Source organism: Fukomys damarensis, unplaced genomic scaffold, assembly GCF_012274545.1.
Source record: "Fukomys damarensis isolate Sample0158 unplaced genomic scaffold, DMR_v1.0_HiC HiC_scaffold_14, whole genome shotgun sequence".
NCBI lineage: Eukaryota > Metazoa > Chordata > Mammalia > Rodentia > Bathyergidae > Fukomys > Fukomys damarensis.
In genome coordinates this window covers 82,560,031-82,580,754 of record NW_022900926.1, presented here as the reverse complement: position 1 = coordinate 82,580,754, position 20,724 = coordinate 82,560,031, and the positions used below count along the sequence as shown (strand labels likewise).

Here is a 20,724-nt window from a genome sequence, read left to right as displayed (position 1 = left end):
TTTCTAGTTTCATTGCACCATAATCTGATAATGTGCACAGCATAATTCTATTTCTTTTATACATATTTAAGCTTGTGTTATTGACATGTATGTGTTCTATTTTGCAGAAAGTTCTATGTGCTGCTCAAAGAATGTGTATCCTGTATTGGGGTGAAACACTATAGTATCTGTTAAGTCCATTTGTTTGAAGGTTTTTTTTCAGCTCTTGACATTTCTTTGTTGACATTTTTGTCTATTTGATCTATCTATTTGTGATAGTGGAGTATGGATATCCCCAGGATAATTGTATTTATGTTAATCTGATATTTTGTATCCAATAGTACTTGCTGTATGAAGGTAGATGCTTGTCGTTCGTTGCATATATGTTAATAGTTATCTCTTCCTGTTGTATTGTTTCCTGATCTGATAAGTAGTAGCCTTCTTTTCCCTTTTGGTCAATTTTGGTTTGAAATCCAATTTGTCTGAATATAGGATAGGTGCACCTGCTTTTTTTTTTTTTTTTATTGAGTTTATTGGTACATTTAGGGATACAGTACAGTTACATTCATTGTTGGGATCATGTACCTTTACATGGCAAGTCTTGATTCTCATTTTTTTCCCCTTACCTCTGCCCTCCCTTCACCCCCTCCTCCCCTCCCCATCTACAAACACTTTATTTTCATCTTTTCATTCTCTCACATTTTTTTCTTTTCCCTTTTTGTTCTTCCCCTACGTATCACACCTTCCCTACACCTTTAGCTCCTTTCCTCCTATTTTTACCAGCTGCACCTCAGACAAAGGACTATTATCAAGGATATATAAAGAACTCAAAACAATCAGTCCCCCCAAATATAAAGACCCGATCCAAAAATGGGCATCCGAAATGAACAGACATTTCTCATACAAAGAAGTGAAAGCAGCAAGAAAATATATGAAAAAATGTTCCACATCACTGGTCATTCGAGAGATGCAGATGCACCTGCTTTTTTTCAGGTTTCCGTTGCATGAAATATTATTTTCCATCCTTTGACTTTTACTTGTCTTGTATACAGTATAGTGTTGGATTTTTCTCAGCATAATTTAGTTAGCAATGTGCTGAGCCTATCAAGAGAAAGGAGGGACTATATGACCAAATATTTGTAAGAATAACCAACAAGTATAGCAATAACTAGAAAAATATCCTTTACAATCAGATTCTGAAGGTGTTGGATCAGGTTCTGGTTAGTGGAATATAAAACTGAATAAGGAAGAATATGTGAATATGGGAACATCCTCCTATGATACACGCCTTAAGAATGGGTCTAATATGCTGCTTGGAAGCTTCTTGGAAGCTTGAAAAGCTTTAGGCATTAAAAAATCATTAAAACCTATTTTACTTAAAGGGCATTACATTTAATGTAGTAGAAGTACTAGGCTGATGTGGTAGACTGGTGGAAGTAATCAAAGAATAAAAGAGGTATACATTATAAAGGATTTATTGTATAACTGCTGAAATATCACTTGCTAATTTTGTTGCTTGAAAGAGTATACAGTACAGTGTTATGAAAGGCACACCAACATCATTTAGATAGTCATAGCCTTTCATCTGAGACTAGCTAGAGGAAATTACAAAGTTAGTCTCTGTAGTAAGAAGATTTTTAGATCTTGGTGTAATAGAGGTCAGATTGCCTCTATTTAACTGTCAGAAACAAGTTGGAAATATTATAATAGTAGTCAGGTAGGAATGGAAGCTGGGATTGTTAACCTATACATCTATATAGATAGCTTCTAGAGAAAAATGTTATAAGGGGGTAGAAAGATATATAGATAATATATTATTATTATGTGTGTATATATGTACAGATAGCAGTATTCTAAATATTGAGTATATTATGTACTATGTATATGGAAGATGGAAAGTTGACAAAGGATCACAACCTTTCCCTGTGTGACTATATTCAACGTCCTGAATGTCAAATTTTGGGCAGTTGTGATTTTAGATAGATCTGTTCTAAGTGCATATTAAAAATATTTATATCATTATTAGAGTCTGAATTTATCAATTTAGGGAGAGTTTAGTTTTTTCTATGAGGAGGGACTTTTAAACATGTAAGTGACTGTATAGTTTCCCAGTCTTTTTACAAAGGAACATATAACCATTTCTTCAATAACTAAATACAGAAAAAAGGGAAATAGCCAAATCTTTTGCAGTCTGTTGGATACACTTTATAATTGGATGCTTAAACAGGGAAGCCAAAGCATCATTTCATAGCTTACCTGTCAGTAAAAGGGCCTATAGAATAAGTCATTAGTGGACTCCTGGCCCAAGTCTGTCTTGCATTGGATCTAGTGACTCCACAGATCCACTTCGTTGCTATTTTTTTTTTTTTTGGCTTGGGAATTTATGATCATAATTGACATCCTTAACAGTAGGTAGAAATCTGGTATGCTTCCTTGATTGTTCAAAAAACAATTTTATATGCGAAAGGCTTTGAACCTACCCTAGAAACCTATTCTCAACCACAGGGGAATGAAAGAAGATTAATGCTCTCCTCAAAGCATGAAAAGATGTAAAGATGTAAACATATATTACTGTGATAGTTAACTGTGTCAACTCAAGTAAGAAATGCCCAATGAAGTTGGATCAGCATAGTTCTGAATGTGACTAAGGGAATTTACTGAAGACAGAAGACCCACCCTAGTGCAGTTTTTCACATGAATGGCATGAAAGGTAAATGAAGAAAGACAGCTCCCTTCTGTTTCTTTGGAGGAGCACCAGTCTTTGCTTTCACTTTGGATGTCATCTTGTCATCTCATGACTTCCAGCACAGACCCTTCAGCTTCCAGATATGGATTTACCCAGGACACTGCACTGAGCTTGGAGACTTTCACTGGATCCTTTGGATCTCTAGCATGCAGATAGCCCTTTTGCACTCTTCCTCACCTGACTCTGAGGGTGGACAGACATTATAAGCCAATTTTGTAAATTCTTATATATTTTTATATCTTTCATTAAGTCTGTATCTCTAGTAAGCACTGGCTGCTATAATTGCCTATTATTTCTTCATTTAAATTGTTGCTCAGTTTGTGCAAAACCAGATTGATCATGAAAGAGAATGATCAAACAGTCCTGACTGAAACAGATGTGCCAGGTATAACATCTCCACTAGTTTGAAACTGTGGGGTGGGACTATTGAAATTTAGAATACATTTTCTTCCTCATGTATAAAGAATGGATATTGAGACAGGCAATGTGAGGTGTGATAAAAAAAGTGAATGTTAGACTTAAAAAAATTGTTATATTAAAAAACACAATGTCCAATAAATTTAATAAAAAACACATACAATGTTATTAATTCCCTTCAAAATACTCTCCTTCACTTTCAACACACTTATCCCATCATTGTTGTCATTTTTGGAAACAGCTCTGGAAGTCCTCTTTCATGAATGTCTTTAGTTGTCCTGTTGTGACTGTCTCTATGTTCTAAATCAATTAAAAATATTTACCTTTCTACATTTAGGTTTTCTGTTTGGTTGTTTTTGGTATTGGGAATTGAACTTGTGACCTTGCACCTTTTGAGGCAGGCAGTGGAACCACTGAGCTAAATCTCTGTCCCAAAAACGTTTACCTTTTGTGGTCATTTTGACACTGGGAAAGAGCAGTTGCACAGTGCCAAATCTGAACCTTTCCCCCCACCCCCGGTACTAGGGATCAAAATTAGGACCCTGCGCTTGCCAGGCAGGTGTAGCAACACTAAGCTGTATCTCTGGTCCCAGATCTCATGAATGTAGTGAGAGGATGCACTATAATATTTTTACTTGACAAAAATTTCCATCGATGTTCTAACTATACTTCTCATTTCACTAGTCCATCATTATTGCAATGTCTCTTTTGCTCTAATTTTACAAAAATTTAAGCATTTGTCATATTCTTATATCACCCCTCATATATTTATAGTAATTTCTCAGAGGTGTGTTAAATCTCTTTTCTGACTTCATGTTTTGGATATGGAATATTCTGCACTTGGGAATACCTCTCTGACAAATTTATGAGATGACTAAAAGCTTGTGGATTTGAATGAACTCCAGAGTAAGAAATGGATCTATACATGGTCTGTCTGTGTCTACAGCTACCCTAGAAAGTCTGTGTACCTGATACTGGGCTATATGTCCTGGAAGACCATATGCTACTAGAAATGTTTGTGGTAGAAAATTATGCTATTTGGAGATTATGGCAAGCCTTAATAAAAGTACCAACTTAGAATCCCATCATTCTAAAAGAAGACTATGTTATATGAAATAGAGAACAATATATCATTCTTTTTTTTTAATTGAGTTTATTGGTACATTTTAGGTATACAGTACAGCTACATTCATTATTGGGAACTTGAACCTTTATATGATGGGTCTTGGCTTTCTTTTCTCCCCTCTTGCCCATGCCCTCCTTTCACCCCCTCCTCCACTCCCCATTTACAAACACTACACTTTATTTCCATTTTTTCATTTTCTCATATTTTTTTCTTTTCCCTTATTACCTTTCCCCTACACTTCCCATTTTCCCTACACCTTTAGCCCTTTTCTTCCTATTTCACATGGTCAATTATATCATTAGGATCTTATGCACTATTATAGTTTGTTCACACCAGAGAAACTATTCGGTATTTACACATGTGTGACTTATTTATTTCACTTAGGAGTATATCCTCAATATGTATCCATTTCCTATGAACGAATCTAGTTTTGCATTCTTTATGGCTGAGTAGTATTCCATTTTATAGAAAAAACAACTGCTTTATCCAGTCTCCAACTGAGGAGCAAATGGGCTGTTTCAAAGTTTTAACTATTACAAACTGTGCCACTATTAACATAGGTACACATATATCACTGTGATATGATTCTTTTAATTCTTTTGGAAAGATACCAAGCAGAGGATGGCAGGGTCAAATGGAACCTCTAGTCCCAGCTCTTTGAGGTATCTCCATATTGATTTCCATAGTGGTTGCCCCAGTCTGCACTCCCACCAACAATGGTGAAGGGTTCCTTTCTCTCCACAACCCCACCAACATTTGTTATGGAGTGATTTCTTGATGCAGCCATTATGTGCAGGGTGAGGTGGAATCTCAGGGTTGTTTTCATCTGCATCTCTTGAATGGCCAGTGATGTGGAACATTTTTTCATATATTTACTTACTGCTTTTACTTCTTTGTCTAAGAAATGTCTGTTCAATTCAGATGTTCTGTTTTGAATTGGGTATCTGTATTTGCAGGGCCTAATTGTTTTCAGTTCTTTATATATTCTAGATAATAGTCCTTTGTCTGAAGAGCAGCTGGTAAAAGTTTTTTCCCACATTGTAGGTTGTCTCTTAGTTGTGTTGATGGTTTCTTTTGCAGTGCAAAAGGTTTTTAATAAGATGAGTTGCCAGTACTAGTTCCTGTGCTACTGAGTATTTGTTCATAAAGTCTTTTCCTATGCCAATGTCTTCAAGAATTCTGCCTAACTTATCTTCCAGCAAGTTTAGTGTTTCTGCTTTAATATTTAGATATTTAATCCACTTGGATTTTAATTTAGTGCAATGATGAAAGATAAGGGTCTAGTTTTAATCTTTGGCAGGTTGAGATCCACTTTTTCCAACACCATTTATAAAAGAGGCTAGATTTCCTCCACTGGGGATGGTCAGCTCCTTTGTCAAAAATGAGGTAGCTGAGTACATATGGATTTATTTTGTGTCTTCCAATCTGTTCCACTGATCCTCAGGTCTGTTTATTTGCCAGTATCATGCTGTTTTTATTACAGTGGCTTTGTAGTATAGTTTCAAATTGGGAATTGTTATACCTGCTGCCATGTCTCCGTTGCCTAGGATAGGAAACTTTTGCTATTCTAAGTCTCTTATGGTTCCAAATGAATTTTTGGATTCTTTTTTCTAGTTGTGTGAAATACAGTGTTGGAATTTCAATTGGCATTGCATTGAATCTGTATATCAGTTTTGGTAGTATGGCCATCTTCACTATGTTGATTCTTCCTACCCAGGAGCAGGGGCTATCTTTCCATTTTCTTATATCTTCTTTGATCTCTTTTTTCAGAGTGCTGTGTAGTTTTCAGTGTAGAGGTTGTTTGCTTCTTTTATTAGATTGATTCCTAGATACTTCATTTTTTGGACGCTATTGTGAAAGGAATTGTTTCCCTAATTTCTCTCTCAGTGAGTCTGTTATTTGTGTACAAGAAGGCCATTGATGTTTGGGTGTTGACCTTATATCCTGCTACGCTGCCAAAAGTGTCCATTATGTCTAGAAGTCTTTTGGTGGAGTTTTTTCTGTCTTCAATGTAGAGTGTCATATCGTTAGCAAATAATGGCAGTTTAATTTCTTCCTTTCCTATCTTTATTGCTTTAATTTCTTTCTCTTGTCAAATTGCTATGGATAATGATTCCAGAACTATATCGAAGAGGAGTGGTGATAGTGGGCATCCTTGTCTTGTTCCTGTTATTAACATGAAGGTTTTCAGTTTTGGGCCATTTAATATGATGTTGGCTGTTGGTTTTTCATAGATAGTTTTTAAGTTGAGATTTACACCATCTATTCCAATTTTTTGCATGGTTTTTCTCATGAGTGGGTGTTGAATTTTGTCAAATGCTTTTTCTGCATCTATCAAAGATCGTATGGTTTTTGTCCTTGACTTTTTCAATATGGTGTATTACATTTATTCACTTATGTATGTTGAACCATCCTGGCATCCCTGGAATAAATCTGACTTGGTCAGTATGATCTTCTTGACGATCCTCTTTATTCTGTTTGCTGGTATCTTATTAAGGTTTTTTGCATTTATATTCATTATATTTCTATATATGTTCATTTTGCCTTGTATTCATTTTTGTATTATATTCATATATTTATTAAGGAAATTGGCTTGTAGTTCTCTGTTTTAGTTGTGTCTTTTCCTGGTTTGGGAATCAAAGTGATACTTGCTTCCATGAATGAATTTGGAAGTATTGCTTCCTTTTCAATTTCATTGAAAAGTTTGAAGAGTAATGCCAGTAGTTCTTCTCTAAATGTCTTGCAAAATTCAGCAGTGAATCTATCAGGTCATGGGCTTTTCTGTGTTGGTGAATTTTTAATTACATTTTTTTGGGGTTTTTTGGTACCAGGTATTGAACTTGGGTCCTTGAGCTTGCAAGGCAGACCACCGAACTGCTGAGCTAAATCCCCGGCCCTTTAATTACATTTTTAATTTCACTGATTGTATTTGGGGTGTTTAAAATGTTTTTATCTTCTTTGTTCAACTTTGATAATTCATAAGTATCTGGTAATCTGTCTGTTTCCCCTGTGTTTTCCATTTTATTAGAGTACAGATTCTCAAAGTAGGTATTGATTAGCCTCTGGATTTCTGTTGGATTTGTTGTGACGACCTTTTTCATTCCTAATTGCATGGATCTGAGCCTTTTCCTTCCTTTTTTTGGATAAGATTGGCTAAGGGTTTATCAATTTTATTTATTCTTTCAAAAAACCAACTCTTTGATTCATTTATTTTTTGTCTCTTTTTCTTAGTTTCCATTGCATTGATTTCTGCTCTAATCTTTATAATTTCTTCTCTTTTTCGAGCTTTGGGTTTTCTTGCTCTTGTTTTTCTAGTAGTCTAAGATTCATCATTAGGTTGTTTATTTGAGCTCACTCTGATTTCCTAGTGTGGGCATTCAGTGCTATGAATTTTCCATGTAGAACTTCTTTCATTGTGACCCATAGATCCCTGTATGTTGTATTGGCATTTTCATTTATTTGTAAAAACTGCCTAATTTCTTCTTTAATTTTCTCTGTGATCCATTGATTGTTTAGAAGAGTGTTGTTCAGTTTCCATGTGTTTGTGAAGTTCCTATGGTTTCTTATGCTATTGATCTCCAGCTTAATTTTACTATGATGTGATAATATACAGGGAATAATTTGGATTCTTTTGCATTTATTCAGACATTTTCTGTGAGCTATTATGTGGTCTCTCTTGGAAAATGACCCATGTGCAGCCCCCAAAAAATGTATATTCTGATTTTGTGGGGTGGAATACTCTATAGACATCTATTAAGTTCATGCATTCAAAGCTTGATTCAGTTCTAGTATTTCATTGTTGATTTATTGCCTAGATGATCTGTCTATTTGTAATAGTGGGGTATTTAGATCCCCACTACAATTGTATTAGTGCTTATTTGGTTTTTCATGTTACTTAATATTTGTTTTATATAGTTGGGGGCATTTATATTTGATACATATATGTTTATGATTGTCATCTCTTCCTCTTGAATTTTTCCCTTTACAAGGATGTAGTGGCCTTCTTTGTCTGTTTTAATTAGTTTTGGTTTGAAATTTACTTTGTCTTTGAATAAGATTGCTGCCCCTGCTTTTTTCTGGGGTCCTGTTGCATGCAGAATTGTTTTCCACCCTTTAACTTTCAGTCTATGCTCTTCTTTTTGCACTAGGTGTGTTTTTTCTATACAATATATTGAGGCCATTGACATTGATGGTTATAACTGATATGTACTGGCTTATTATTGTCAGGTCATTCTCCTTTTGTTGACTCTTTTTAATTTTTCTCCCTCTCCTTTTAGTTTCTTGCCTTGCCTATTTGATTTGCTCTGTTGGGCTTCATGGTGTTGTGGCCTTCATTGTCTTTTTCTAGGATATTGTTTAGAATTCTTTGTAGTGCTGGTTTGGTATTCATGAAGTGTCTCAGGTGTTCTTTGTCATGGAAGTATCTTATTTCCCCATCCATTTTGAAAGAGTTTTGCAGGATACATCAGTCTAGGTTGGAGGTTGTTTTCTTTTAGAACTTGAAATACCTCACTCCAGGCTCTCCTTGACCTGAGGGTTAGTGTTGAAAAGTCTGATGTGATTCTGATGGGCTTCCCTTTGCATGTGATTTGTTTCTTTTCTCTTACTCCTTGTATTTTGTTCTTCTGTTGGATTTCTGGGATCTTGATTATTAAATGTCCAGGTGTAGATTTTTTTTTTAATAGTGGCTAGTTGGAGTCCTATATCCCTCACTTATCTTTATGTCTAATTCTTCCCTTCTGTTTGGGAAGTTTTCTGTCATTAATTCTGTGAACAGATTTTTTAATTCATTTGCATTTTCTCTTGCTACTTCATGGATTCCTATCAGTCTGGTGTTATTCTTCTTTAAATTATCTAAGAGTTTTTGGATCAATTAGTCATGAAGCCTTTCTGTTTTTAAGAGACCTCTCTTTTCACCGTCACTGACTGCAATCCTATCTTCTATATGTGAGAGTCTATCTTCTCATTCTTTTATTCTGCTGTGAACACCTTCAATAGAGTTTTTAATCTCCTGAATATCTGTCTGAATCTGTTTTATGGATTCCATTTCCTGCCTATGTGGGCATTCATTGTTTCCACTTCTTTCTTACACTGGGCCTTCATGGCTTCTATCATGGTCCTGAGCTCATCTATTTTTTTTGTTAGTTTCTGTGCTAGAGACTCGAATCATGACTCATTTTGCTCACCATCTCTATGGTTATCTGGGTAATTATTTCTGTTTTGAATTTTTCTACAGCCTGATTGATGTGTTTTGTTACTTCCTTCGCCAGGAGTTCAGAGTGTCCTGTTGGTTCACTATTAGAGTTTTCAGCCTCCTTTGCCTGACTGTTTGCCATTGGTGAACTGAAAGTCTATCTTTGTGTCTTGCTTAAGTTTTTTACCATTTTTATTTTTGTTGTTGGGTTGTTCTTGATTTAATTTCTGGGTTATTACTTAAATCTTCCTGATATAATTGCGCTTTAGCTTTTGAGTCTCTAATGATTCATAGACATTCTCATTTTCATAATATCAGAGAAAACAACTCATTAAATGAATCACAATCCTTTATTCCAATTGTTGCAATCAGCAACACAATAGGATCAAGCACAACTTGCAAATTGACCACTTGTGGTAGTCATTAATCTATCACCTTTAAACCATTTGAATTAAATTAAAATCAAGAAGCAGCCCAAAATATTTTTGTAGTGAATAAACTTTTCAATATAGGATGTTTACCATTTAGGATGGGCGCTTAGACAGAGTTAGGATGAGAGGAGTAGATAAGTAAAAGAATTGGAGAAAGTTTGAAGTGAAGCTGGAGGATATAGAATGATCTCACAATCTTTAAGAAACTGTTAAATTAAAAAAGGATAGACAGAGTGCAAGTATAAGGACAATAATATATCCCCTTAACAGTAATAGGGGCTCGCTTTCCCTTGAAACTATTGACTCTTGAGTGAAGTAAAATGACAGAAGAAAAGAACATAAAGAAAAAAGGAAAAATGATAAAAGAAAAAAATCTGAGTTAGGGCAGGAGCAGGAATAGAAAGGGAAATGAGGGATAATATGGTGAATCAAGAGACTGAGTTGGAGAAAGAGGACAGAAAAAAGAAATAATTTGCAGAGTGGAATGAGGAAATGCAAGAAAAAAATGACTTTGAAGGTCCTCTTTCAGACTATATCTCTGCTATCATAATATACAATGTGCCTAGCCATGTGCAGAACCAAATCCCCTGATCTCAGCTAGCGATGACATACCCCCACAGTGCAGACTGACCTCAGGCCACAAGGCCCAGAATGAGTTCCCTGACCTCCTGTGGGGTTGAACTCCACACAGTTGTACTACAAGTTTCTCCTGCCCTTTCTTTGAAGATGTTCAAAGCTGGGAGCTCAGAAAATTACCCTTTATAACCATGTATGTCTCTGCAGAATGGGTCCAAGGGCTGGCACAATCAGGAGGTCTGAGAGCAGGACGGGGTGTTTCAGGAGCCTCCATGCGGCTACCTTCCTTGCACTGAAGCAATGGCAGTGCCTGCAGGGGAGGGTGCTGCTACCCTGTCCCAGGCTGGAGGAAGAGCAGATGTTGGAGCGGCTTTCCCAAATCTCACCTTCCTTGTGCCAGAGTAATGGCAGCACCCCAACAATATATCATTCTGAAAATGTTACTTAGAGTGCTACTGAGTGCTTGTAAAATAAAACATCTTACAGCTGAGACATCAAGTGACCATGCAGCCATAATTTCTCGGCATTAACTGAATAATATTAGACCACAAGTCATAACACTGGATAGGGTAGGCTCAGCCTTGGTCCATTACAAGATGGAAGTGATACCTCTAGGGTATATAAGCTCAATCAGGTCTAGAGAGCTCATTGGAGTTGGGTAATTAAGGATTTCAGAAGATGCTATTCCTTATGACTGATGCACCAAGCTTTCTAACCTCATATTAAGGGCATTTTGATGGTCGCTGATACACTTTTCAGTTCTCTCTTTAGTAGAAAACTCAATACTAGGGGTGCTATCAAATGATATTCTTCACATTTCATATCTTTCAAGAACTGTTTGAGCTGTAGAGAGTAGCTGTCTTACCCATAGTCACACCTTTTAACAATCAGTGAAGGTATAAATTCTGGTCATTTTAGCCTCATTCTGCAGGGTCATTTTAGCTATCTACCAGTGATATTTATGTAGAATTTATGTAGAGATCACTAAAAGGTTGGTAAGTCTACATTAGAATTTGACTTATTCTTCCCAGATTTTTTTGTCCTTTTTTTTTTTAATCCCAAGAGGAACTCCTTATAAACAGCCTATATTCTAAATACTATAGTTGAGCATACTTCCAGGTGATCTGTGGCCACGAATCCAGATATATTCACTTCATTGGATTAAGAAACACATAGCAGATTAATAGAACAGGATCCTGGGTGTGTCTGAGTAGGTCAGAGAAGCCATGGTCTTGATACTATCTAAAGGCCCTCACTGATTCTCCATGCCACTGTTCCACTCCTCTTCTTCCTGCCTGCCAGGGACTACGCAGCTTATCTCTGCCATGCTCTTATTTCATGAAGCTTTTATCCTCAAGCTTGCTGATCATGAGCTGAATTTTCCTGATTCACCAGCTAAATTAATCCATTACTCCTTTAAATTGTGAGCATTGGGTATTGTGTCCAACAATAGGAAAGCTGACTAATAAGGGCCCTCCACTGATACAATCCTCATAGCAATTAGCATAGAGATGCCTTAAAAAACTGGGATTAGAGGTCCCATTTGACCCAACTATTTCCTTACTGGTTATCTTCCCAAAATAAATAAAAGCATACCACAGTGATTTATGTGCACCCATGTTCATAGTGGCACAGTTTGTAATAGCTAAACCTCGGAAACAACCCAATTGGCCATCAACTGGAACCTGGATAAAGAAAATGTGAGGGTTTGTTAAAAAATAAAATTGAAATATAAAGAATGAGAAATTAGAGATATTTATAGCTAAATCAATGCACATTGAGGTGACACTCAAGTGAAATAAATAGGACACACATGTAAATACCAAACATTTTCTTTACTGTGAGAAACAAAATGTAAATAAGGATCAAAAGGTATAATGGATAATGTGAAATACAAAGAAAAGGGGCAAATGGGAAGGGGAAGTAGGAGGGGCCAGGGAAAGGAAATAAGGGATTGGTATTAATATGAGAAAAGAAAAAAATGGAAACAAAGTTTTTGTAAATAGGGAGAGGTGAAAAGGTTGAAGGGAGAGCAGGGGAATGGGGAAAAATAAGAACCAACATATATTATGTAAAGATACAAATTTCCAGTGATGAATGTCATTATATTGTATATCCAAAATGTACCAGTAAAATTAATTTTTAGAAAAGGAGGTAGAACATGAGATAGAAGCTTGTTAATAGATTAATTTTGGCCTGGCCTGTAGATGTAACTTTAAAATGAGTAGTTCATGCATTTTATTTCCACCCAGCAGTGGCATTGAAAGACTGTGTTGAAAGAAAGAAAGCAACAATTGGTAGAGATTTGAGCATGCTTCTGGTTTTTGTCTTGTACAAAAAGAGAAACAGGTTGAGGTAGCAACATTCATCGATTCATAGGCAGAGATAAATAATTTAGACTGTTAGTTAAGAATCTAAGGAGCAGCTTTGTGGTATCAGAGCATGGGATTTTAAAAGAAGACATATAGATGAATCTAGAGTATAAATGAAGCAAGAAGCCCTTTTTATTGCATACTAGTAGTATAAGTCCACTGTAAAAGAGGCACTCAACCAAATGGATATCATAATTTGGCCAATTTTTGTTAGGCAGTCTCTGTCCATGATCATAAAAATGATGGCACAGTGGTATATGAATGAAGGAGCAATGATAGCAGTGATGGATTCTATGTATGGCTGAAAGTTGTCTTATGTCTCACCAAGGCCCATGTAATTAATTGCAGCTGCCAGTGCCTAATTTGTCAGCAACAGAGACTAATACTAGGGTATTATGTCATACCATCCCCAAAAGGGAACAAGGAGCTACTTGATAAAATTTGTTTTTGTAGGACCTTTTCTTTCTTGAAAGAGTCAGAGTTTGTCATGAGCACCTTCCATTCTTAAAGTATACTGACCACGTTCATAGGCCTATGGAGTATTTGAGTTACTGGAATGAGATTCTAAATAATAATATCTGAGACCAGGAGATGTATTTTTGGGGCAAAGTAAAAAGAGACATGGTAAGATGACTGTGGGGACATTTGCCCTACCACCTAGTGCTCCATCCTGAAATTTTCTGTGCTGTTAGAGTAGTAGAAAGGAATTTCAAAGATGTAGCTGAAGCACCAGTGGAAGAAGAAGATGCTTTGAAGGGTTGAGTTGCATTTCAAAATGTGTTTCACTCCTTAAACCAGTGTTCACTATGTGGTGCTACTTCATAAATTGGTAGACTTTATGGTATAATGGACTGAACTGTGTATCCCCTATAAATTCAGATTCATATAATGAAGCCCTAATTCCAAATGTGCTTTGGAACACAGGGATTTAGCAGGTAATTAAATTTAAATGAGGTCAGAAGGATAGGTTCCTAATCCAGTGTATCTTAGAAGAAGAGGAAAAATACCCGAGGTACACACACATAGAGAAGAGACCAGAGAGAATATGGTCAACAAGAGACCCCGAGAGAAACCAACCCTGCCAGTGTCTTGATTCCTTAGAATTTTACCCTCCAGATATGTGAAAAAATAAATTCTATCATTGAAACCACCCAATCTGTGGCATTGTTTATGAAAGCCCTAAAACATTAATGCATATAGATTTTAGAACGAAGAGGTGGAAATAGGAATGGCCCACTCACCATCACTCCTAGTGATGGACTTTATACCATGATTAGCCGTCTAGGCATGGCCACAGCTCAAGAAAAAAAATTGAAAAATATGCCCTTTTCACTCAGAAAGGGGTGTTTCTGTGGTGCAATTTATATTTCATACTCACTGTCTCACCCAAGTTAAGGATCAAGCCAAGGCTAGACTTTACTTAAGACTACATCTGTGTTCAGTTACTGCCCATCTTTTTGTTCTCTCTCCTTCATAGGCTTTGCCTGAGCATCACACTTTCAATACATCTGTGCAACTATTTTGCTTTCTTGAGTTCTGCTTATAAAGAGCTGGACTTAAGGCAATAATAAAAAAAATTCAAGAGGATATGTCCATAAACTTAGTTTGACAGAGCAGCTTCTCTGGGTCCAGCACTCTGCCATCACTGTGTGGGTGAACAGCAGCATGAGACACAGCTTCTTGTTCCACTGAGGCCACCATCTGGACCACAAGTAAAAGCACAGATGTGTGTGCCAAGTGTGTGCCACATCTCAGGGCTGATGGTACCAAAATGACGGTAAAACTAGAGACAAAAGAAAAGGTGGTCTCCTGTTTTTCATTAGTACATGTTTGCAGTACACGAAGTTTATATTCATCTTGAGGAGTAGTAGGTGCATATTCATAACCCAGCTTGATTTTCTTTTAATCCCTATTCCCCTTCCCACCCACCTCTCACATTCCTCCTCTAAATCCCTTTCCCCCATTTTCATTCTTATTGTTACTATTATTATTTTTAGTTCTGGGTTTATGACATACAATGTTTACCTTCACTGTGGGTATTTGGTACATGTAATTGATACATCTTAAATCTTTTTACTCTCTCTTCCCTTCTTCCCCCCATCCCCACCCTTATTAGGAATTTGTGAAGGTTGATAATAAGGTGGTAAAGTTGATGACACATTGTTAATTTACTGAATTAGTAAGAATTGAAATCAAGTATATAAATTTCCAAAATTTAAAATTTGAACTGATGCTATCATGCACAAAGTGTTTAATTCAGAACTGAGCTTAAACTAAAAACATAGGCCCAAGTGCCTCTGCAAAGTCAGGGCAGAACGTGTAGCGTCTTTTCTCTGGGAAGTGTCAGATAGCAACCATAGGGGGCAATGCAAGCTCAGCAGTGGCAGGCTCAGCTCCCTATCTACACCAGCTGAGACAGTCCTTTTAAAAGTACCACTGCTTTTCTTCTCTTATTTAAAGTAGTCTGAATCTTTACAGTTTTACAACATTTTAAAGTGCATAATTTGTTTAATTTAGGCTTGGGGACAATTCGTATGTAGAAATATATGAGTTGGATTAAAAATATTTCATGAATACACAAAGAATAAATGGTAATAGAGAGGATTTGAGTCTACAGCTGACACAAAAGTAGGACAGAAGTTTGTAGCTGTTCCACTAGGAATCAAATCTGTTCCACTAATTTTATTTTTGAAATTTCTGTTTCTTAAAAAGACAAGTCTGTGTAAATGCAAACTGGTTGTTATTTAACTTTGGTTATTTTTTAATGAATTTAGTGTTAGGATAAAGAAACAACTCAATTGTTAAATAGATAAAATAGTTCTTACAAATCACTTTTAAGAAGCATACACATTTTCATATATTTCTGTTCTTTTAAGGTACCACAGTCACTGTAACAACATATGCATATGGATGTATATTGATGAGTATGATTTTCTTGCCCGTCACTACAAAAATACCTTTCCTAGTTGAACTGTTAATGAAATGATGAGAAAATCTAAGGTGAGCATTTAGCAGTCTATTTTCATTTTGTTTCATCAAAAAGAATCTATTTTACAATTACTATTTACTTGCAATAACCTGCAGCAAAAAATGATTTAATGTTCAATATGTGCATTAAAATGAACTTGCTTTTTTAATATGTAAAAGCTGATGGAAATTTCATTTAAGCACAATTCCTGTATCACAGACTTTAAGCAAAATGAAAGGAAGTTAGGGTACCATTTAGTATGGCTATAAAAATAATTTCTTTCAGTGGCTGGAGGGAAGGAAGGATTGGTCAAAGTAATTTTTATCTTTGTTGGGATTCCCTACTAGCCTGCTTTCTTATTTGGCTTAATGCATATAACAATAATCACGCCATTTCTTGCTAGCATTTTTGTAGCTCACAGAAATAAGAATAATTGCATGGTGTTTATATTCTAAAGTGCTTGCTCTCACTGAACTCTGAAGTCTTTTCTGAGTCTTAATTCTCGCAAAATTTCAGTGTGGCACACAAGAATGTTTATTATTGTGTTATTCCCCTTGTAACAACAAGGATAGTAAGGTACAGACACCTAGATAGAGTCAGGATACCTAGAACAGATTATTAACCTTAACCTCTAGTTCAAAAGTCCCAACATGTTTTCGTGGAATTATTAATGTGCTTATTGGTTAACTCCTTGTAATTAGTAATTTTCTCCAAGTTCTAGCTTTTGCACTTAGAAAATGGACATTGTTAGGAAGAATTTAATAAATTGGAGTAAGTTAATTCTGTTGCATTGTGGGTAATACAGACATTATAAATATTAAGTTCTAAATAACTGCATTAATAAGTGTCAATAATTGTCAATAATATGAAGTGTAAAATTTTAACAGCATAAATTTAAAATTCACAGTGATTAAACAAAAATGTTTTAGATAACAGCCAATTTAAAGGCTACTGGAAAAATAATTGAGGAATTTGATTTTTAGGAATCACAGCTGTATAAATTTATTAGATAGAAATTTAAGATATTCTGATGGGTCTGGAACATATATATACAATATATATTATTTGGCAAACATGCAAATAATACTTTATATTTTTACTCATATTATTTTAATCTTATAAAGTATGATAACATTATAATTATATTTACTTGTGTTTTTATCTTTCAGAGATATTATCTAAAAGATGTTGCATATTCTCCTTATAAATGAAATGATTTGAAATTTTTGGTTTACTTCAAAATAATCTGTAGTGGGATTGGGAAGAATGATATAGAAATCAAGATTGCCCATGATTTGATAATTGTTGAAGCTGTTTGATGGATATATGTGAGTCAAACAATTTTTTAACTTTTTGCATATGTTTTCTTTAAATCTTCTATAATAAAATATTTTAAGTGTAAAAATTATATCCATATGATAGGAGATTATTACAAATCAATAACGTAAGAAAATATATCCTACCTAGCTATATGGAAATTGCTTTTATCGAGAACATAGTGAAGAAATAAAAACAACCCTTACATAAAGGGGAGCGGCTCCCACAGGTTAGCGTGAAACTAAGATCATATATTGTCACATATTAATGTTTGAACCATTGTAGAAGTGATGCTACTTGCTGGGGATTTAGCTCAGTGGTGCCTCTGCCTGCCTTGTAAGCGCAAGGTCCCGTGTTCAATCCCTGGTACCCCCCCCAAAAGATGCTACTTAATTATGCTTATCAGAATTAATAGTTTAAGCATTCACAGACTTAAGATTAAATGTTTATGTTAGAATTTACTAATCGGGATTGTATTTGTGCTCTATGACTTTATTTTCTTATATGTAAAATGGATACAATAATATCTAACTTATAGGGTTTCAATGAAGTTTTTATGTAATTAAAGTTTTGCCTGTTACTTGATATGCATTATATTATAAATGGGAGCTAACTATTTTACAATTGATTACCCAGTTTTTTAGATCACATAAAATTAAGGTCAAATATAGCTACATGATTTTCAATAACAACTACATCCTTGCAGAACACCTAGTGAAAAACATGATCAGAAAAATTCTTCAGGAGAAATAATTTATAAAGGGAGGAATCTGAGTCTCTTTTAGCATTAGGACCTAAAACTCCACTCTCCATGCTAAAGCTTTATATGCCTTAGTTTTACAACACAGGTTAGTGATAAAAACAATCATTGATCATTGAGAATTATTAAGCTAGTTGTTGGAAAGCATGAGCTTATCATCTTGGAGGCACAAAAATGCAAAGTATTTTTTCCCTCTCATTCATGGCCTCAATGTGACTCATGAAGTTCTCTTGGGAAACTCTTTGTCCAGAACATTTCTTTTGGCATTGCCACACCCTGGTTGTGCGTGGAATTCTCAGATGGAGTCTCTTTATTTGTTTAGTCAATGCGTGCAGAAAGACAGACTCCATGGAGGATTGTATAACATAATTTATGGAAGTGATACCTATCTTTCCCACCGATATTCCATTGGGAGTGTCTCCAGCTAGCTACTAGGGGCCAGCAAGATATACTCTTTCTGTAAATCTGTGATGTGAGGATGACAGATCGTTGTAGTACAATCACCAGAGAAAAAAGTGTTTCATGAGTTTCAGGAAGTTTTTTACCAAAAAAAAAAAAATAGGTGACATATATCTATATGCAACTTCTGCTGGAGTATAAGTGCTCTGAAACTGATGGCGTGACTTGGTAATTTCTAACTTTCAGCTAGCAACTAATTAGTATTCTGGTAACTAGTATGTTTCTAAGCAAGTCAAGCCATAAAGCCTACTTTCTTGAAGATTCTGTACAATTTTATTTTGGGGCATTATGATTTATTAATTTTAATATTTATTATAATTTGGTTATAAGCCTCTCTGTTGAATATGGAAGAGAAAGTAAGTTAAATCACAAACATTTCAGTGTGGGCTTGAATACATTTATACATTAGCTGAATATGAGAATGAATAGTTTATTGTATTTGAAATACCAGAAATTTTTGGACATTTTACTGAACCACATAGAATTGCTCTTATTCCTTGAGCTAGAGTTTTCAATAAAAAAAAAATAAGCCTCTCTGTTGAATATGGAAGAGAAAGTAAGTTAAATCACAAACATTTCAGTGTGGGCTTGAATACATTTATACATTAGCTGAATATGAGAATGAATAGTTTATTGTATTTGAAATACCAGAAATTTTTGGACATTTTACTGAACCACATAGAATTGCTCTTATTCCTTGAGCTAGAGTTTTCAATAAAAAAAAATTATGAGTTATATGAAATTATGAAAAATAAATTTTAAGATAATTGTGTAAGATTTTATCTATTTCTTGCTTCCAGAAATTATCTAACAGATATTTCATTTTCTAAGTACTAGTCTCCTAATTCTGGTATTAGAAGAATTGAAACAGGGAAATTCTCACTCTCCTGATTTTATTCTGCTGAGAGAAATGAGAAATGAGAAGAAATTGATTCATTTTTTAAAACACTAAATAATTTTTAAAAAATTATTGGCAAATGGATAATAATAGAACATGCGTATTGCAGCAGTGCTGGACTGGAAATACTGAAGGTTGCTGAATCACCCATAGACATTGCAGAGCTTTGGGAGCAGTTCATTGTTTCTGGGAATGGCTTTGGAAAATACATAAGGATAAAGTACTGTTCAATGCCAAAGTCAATTAACGGTCTTATGTTTGCAGATGGGTCAGAAGAGTGATGAGTGTTAAAGGCAATGGCATTATTTTGGGAAAAGGCATTAGAATAAAGAGGAGTAAATTTTTAAAAGTAATAATGACAACAATAAAGCAACAAGACTATTAAAATTTAACAGTTACATCGGAAAGTATTATGGATGTTGTAGATTTTTTTCTATCTATCATTGATTGTGGTGAATCTCACTTCAAATCAATACTCTAGTCTATAAAAAAATCTTAAAAAGAGTCTGATGTACTAAACACCAACTAAAATTATTGCTGAAAATAAATGATTATTTTCTTATACTTGAGATATAATTGTACCTAATCCTCAATAGAATTTGGACACTAATGGAAAAATATTGAGAAGTAAATTGTGCTAGTTAAAGTATGGTTAAAAAAAGGTGAATGTATTCCATGTTAAATTATTAGTAGAGCTTAATGATGTTTAGCATCTTAAAATTATCTACATTAACAAGTGAAAGTCTATTTGAAGTTCTTTTTCTTCCCTTTCACCACCTAAAATATTTCTATGCATAATTAAGTTTATTTTTATTTTTAAGTGAGACTACATGTCTTCTCTTTTTTTTTTTTTTTTTTTACCGGGAATCAAGCTCAGGTCCTTGTGCTTGCAAGGCAGGCAGCAGAAACACTGAGCTAAATCCCTGGCCTATCACATCTTTTTTTAAAAAATTGAATTTATTGGTACTTTTTAAGTATACAGTACAGAGACATTCATCATTGGGATCTTTTACCTTTACATGACAGGTCTTGGTTCTCATTTTTTCCCCTTATCCCTACCCTCCCTTCACCCCCTCCTCCCTTCCCTATTTACAAAGACTTTGTTTCCATTTTTTCCTTTTCTCATATTTTTATTTTCCCTTATTTTCATTCCCCTATGCTTCCCATATCTTTTTTTAAATTGCAAAATATTTTAGCTTTTTTCAACGTGATCCTCACATAATTGGTAATAGGACATTTTTCTGGATCTATTAATTTATAAATAGAAAGTGGTTTGAGAAATGATTACCATCTACTGCATTATTACCTGTGCCAGCCATGGAACTTAGTACTTTTTCTTTTTTTAGTACATGTATGCAATGTATAATATTTACATTCTTCGTATGGATTTAGCACATACACATCTTAATTCCTCTTTTCATCCACTTTACCTCCTTTTCTCCCCACTCCTTCTATCTCTTGATCCCTTTTCCATGTGAGAA

At 34.9% G+C, this 20,724-nt stretch overlaps 1 long non-coding RNA gene across 1 annotated transcript in view; it reads left to right on the top strand.

Moving 5' to 3' along the window:
• Positions 1-15,818, top strand: part of LOC104871471 — a 115,271-nt gene extending 99,453 nt beyond the window's left edge. The window contains exon 3 of the long non-coding RNA XR_782871.3: positions 15,718-15,818. This is a non-coding gene — a long non-coding RNA (uncharacterized LOC104871471). The remainder of the gene's footprint in view (positions 1-15,717) is intronic.
• Positions 15,819-20,724: the final 4,906 nt, after the last annotated feature.